The following is a 4,207-nucleotide window of genomic DNA, read 5'->3' as shown; positions in this document are numbered from 1 at the left end:
AACATGAGGATTCTACCTTGTGGTCCAAGATACCTAATTGACCTCCAAGTGTTTCATCCATACACACAGGAAGTAGTGTATGAAGGTAACACTAGGAAGATATGAAGGAAGAAAGGCACAGTTCTTCTTTTTGAGGATACCTCCTGAAACTTGAACATGACACTTCAGTTGGGTCACATGGACACACCTAACAGCAAAGCAAACTGGGAAATAAGCCTCTATTCCAGACAGCACCTGCCAGCTAAAAACTGGGAGTCTCGTTACGGAAGGAAAAAGACAAGAAAGGGGTTTAGGGGACAAGCTGCAGTCTCTGCCACATAACCAAAATGTTGACTCATAAATGGTTCAACAACAAATAAGTTATGGTTCATTCAGACAGCAAAATACTATGTCATTATTAAAATGATGGTATGGATCTACAGTTATTAACATGGAAAGAGATGCCCAATGTATTATTAAATGACAAACCAGTTCATGAAATTGTTTTTATGGTATGATCCTATCATCTCTTCTCTATCTAGTTGCCCTTTCATATATTTTATCTATTGATTGATCGATCAATCTGTCTTAAAATGCCTTTTTAGTTTTTAAAGTGATAGAATTTCTAAATTACTTTGTTGGCTTTTAAATTTCTGATGATACTGCATTGTGATATGAAATGTGCTGTGTATGAAATGAATTCTTTGGTATTTGTTGTGACTGGATTGTGTCACTCTCTAGTAATTATCTGTTTTCCCTAATTACTGGGGGCAGGATTCTGTATACATTCGTTAGAGCAAGCTTATTAATTGTGTTGTTTGAGACATTTTATATTTCCTAATTATTTATAAGCTTTCTATATCAGTTTCTGAGAGATGTGTTAAAAATACCTACCATGCTCAGGTCATGATCTCGGGGTCTTGGCATGGAGCCCCGCATCAGGCTCCCTGCTCAGTGGGGACTCTGCTTGTCCCTCTGCCCCTCCCCCTGCTTGTGCTGTCTCTCTCTCTCTCTCTCTCTCTCTCACATAAATAAAATCTTTTTAAAAAGTACCTATCATGATGGGGGACTTTAATAATTCCTTTAGTATATATATCATTATTTACCTTTATATATATTTTAAGGCTATATTTTTGGGTGCATGCAAGTCAGGATTATTATAATTTTTTGGTAATTGTTCTTTTTATTGTTAAATGATAGCCCCCCCCCTTTTTAAGTAGCCTGTATGCCCAATGTTAGGACTTGAACTCACGACCCTGAGATCCAGAGTCCCATGCTCTACCAACTGAGCTAGCCAGGCACCCCAATGGTAATCCTTTTTAATACCTAATATTATTGCCTTAAATTATTTTTTGTTAAAGATTTTATTTTTAAGTAATCTCTACACACAACGTGGGGTTTGAACTTAGAACCCTGAGATCAAGAGTCACATGCTCTACCTACTGAGCCAGCCAGCGCGCCTATTGCCTTAAATTCTATTTCATCTGATTAGTATTGCTTTTCTACCTTCATTTGTTTAGTGTTTGGTATATTTTTTTCCCATAATTTTACTTCAAATCGTTTATGCTTGCAAAGTCATACGTACAGAATTTGTATTTCAATTCAGATAATTTCTGCTTTTTAACAGCTGAATTCAATGTTTATATTCATTAGGACTGCTGATAGTTGGATTTATTTCTACCATTTTATGTGTTCTATTTGCCATTTTTTTTCTTGTTAGTTGGGTTTTTCTGATTCCGATTGGATTGATTTTGTTCCCTTTTTCCTTCTTCAGCATTCTGAAAGATATATATTCTATTTATATTAGGTTACCCTTAAATTTTGAGTATGCTGCACTTGACTTAAGACTACATTTAATCAATAGCTCTGTTCTCTCTTCTCCCGTGTTACTGTTGTCTAGTTTATTAGTTTCACCTGTTTTTAAGTGTCCCCAAATTAGTCTTTATTACTAGGGTTGTAAGGTATCCCGTACATAGCTCTTCTCTTCCTCTCTGAAATTCAGAACCAATAGGGAGAAAGAGGGGAAGAAAGGCAGGAATTAGAGGTGGGACATCAAAATACAGTATTAGTTTTATTTCAGATAAAGCTGGTCGGACAAAGTGATTTTAGATCTGTGGCCAGATGGGCTTGCTGATACTTTATTCCTGAATTAGATGGACTTAGCTCCTGATGGCACAGCAAGACAACAGCAGGTCTCCCTAATAAGGTTGGTTATTCACCACCTGGACCCAGGCAGACCAGAATGTTCCTTCTGTGGAGGCAGCAGATCCGAAAGGAGAGAGAATAGCAGGGCTGAGCCAAGCATGGTGAGGTGTGCCTCCTAAACTTTCCCATTCTCTTGCCTTTGGGTGGAATGGTTAAGGAAGCAGAAAGAAGTTATGAGTATTCTTATATTACCACTTGTGGAGATAAGAGAACTTTTCCTTTCCATGGATATATGAGTGGGAAGTAATCGTTCCTCTAAGAATTATGACTATTACTGCTGTTCTTGTTAATATTGTTTTTGATTGTTCCTGCTACATGCTGTTTATGTGAAGCTAATGTTTCAGCTGCAGCGTCCTGAACTTGATGGACCCTCCCCTGGCTCTGGTACCAGCAAGCAGCTGCACTCCAAGACAGCGGAAGAATGGAGCCCTGCTAGTCTGGAGGTCGTTTTTCTTATCTGGGAATGAAATGTATTATAGAGGGGGTGAAATTATAATAAAAATAATTAAAGATTGCATTACATTCCTGGGTTTGTGAGTTTTTGTAGCATTTAGCTGCAATCTATTTTTTTTTACTTATTTTTTAGTTTCAAGTTTCTATTTAAATTCCAGTTAGCATACAGGGTAATATTAAAATACATTATAATTTTAGTTTCAGGTGTAGAATTTAGTGATTCATCACTTACATACAACATCCAGTGCTCATCACAAGTGCCCTCCTTAATCCCCATCACCCATTTAGCCCATCCCCCACCCACCTCCCTTCCAGCAGCCCTCATTTTGTTCTCTATAAGCCAAGAGTCTGTTTTATGGTTTGCCTGCCTTTTGTTCTTCCCCCTATGTTCTGCCATTTAAATTTTTATTTGTTGTGATTTCTGTTCTAATTCTAAGGAAATGTAAACTTTTTTTTTAAAGATTTTATTTTAAATAATCTCTACACCCAAAGTGGGGCTGGAACTCATAACCCCTTCCACCGACCCAGCCAGCCAGGCATCCCGGAAATGTAAACTTTTGTACCTAATTTTCTATTAATCCTTTAATATGCTTTTCTTAAAATGTGTTCCCCAAATTATGCAAGCTTTGGGTCCCACAAAACATGGATCCACCTCTATTATTATTATTATTATTATTATTATTATTATTAGTGGGGGGGGCCGAAGGAGAGGGAGAGAGAGAGAATTTTTTTTTTTTTTTTTGAGAGAGAATCTTAAGCAGGCTCCACACCCAGAGCAGAGCCTGACGCCAGGCTCGATCCCACGACCCTGAGATCATGACCTAAATGAAATTAAGAATTGGACGCTTAAGCAACAGAGCCACCCAGGCGCCCCCACCTGTTTTTAGTTTTATAAGAAGGTTTGCCAGTTTCTTTGCTTACCTCTCCTCCGTGTTTCTCACATCTTTTTTCTGGGTCCATTTTCCTTCTTGCTCAAGTATATCTTTTAATAATTCTTCCCATGAATGTCTGTTGATGACTCTACTTATTTCCTCTCCTGTCAGAGACCACTATTATCCTAAATTTAAGATTTATCATTTCTTTGTAGTTTCACAAGAAAAGTTAATTGTTACCCATGTTTTAAAACTTTTTTACCAGTGGACTAATGGTGTATATATTTTTCAAATTTGTTTTTTCCACTCCAAATTATGTTCCTAATTCTACTATGTTGTTGAGTAAATCTATAATTTATTCCTAATCATTACTGTGTTGTATTCCATCATCCACGTTTTACCCATTTTACTGTTATTGGACATTGGCTTATTTCTAGTTTTTTACTAGTAGGGGTAATGCTACCCTAAACATTTGCATAAATGCCTCTTGGCGATCGATACTTTCTCTGGAGTTTATACTTAGGAGTGGAATTGCTAGGTCATTGAGTATAGACATCTTCATAAAGCAAAATCTGTTTCCAAAATGACTGTACTAATTTCCATTCCCATTAGTACTATATGACAAATTGCCTTGCTGCACATCGCTGCTGGATGCCTGATGGTTTTAGACTTGAATATTTGCCAATTTTATGGATATG

The 4,207-nt window shown here is 37.1% G+C and overlaps 1 non-coding gene across 1 annotated transcript; it reads right to left on the bottom strand.

The window, feature by feature from the left end:
• Positions 1 to 1,205: 1,205 nt before the first annotated feature.
• On the bottom strand, positions 1,206 to 1,279 carry TRNAQ-CUG. Its single transcript has one exon. It is a non-coding gene; the product is annotated as a tRNA-Gln (tRNA).
• Positions 1,280 to 4,207: the final 2,928 nt, after the last annotated feature.

This window comes from Zalophus californianus, chromosome 7 (assembly GCF_009762305.2).
Source record: "Zalophus californianus isolate mZalCal1 chromosome 7, mZalCal1.pri.v2, whole genome shotgun sequence".
In the NCBI taxonomy this organism is placed as follows: Eukaryota; Metazoa; Chordata; class Mammalia; order Carnivora; family Otariidae; genus Zalophus; species Zalophus californianus.
This window is presented reverse-complemented; position numbering and strand designations above follow the sequence as displayed.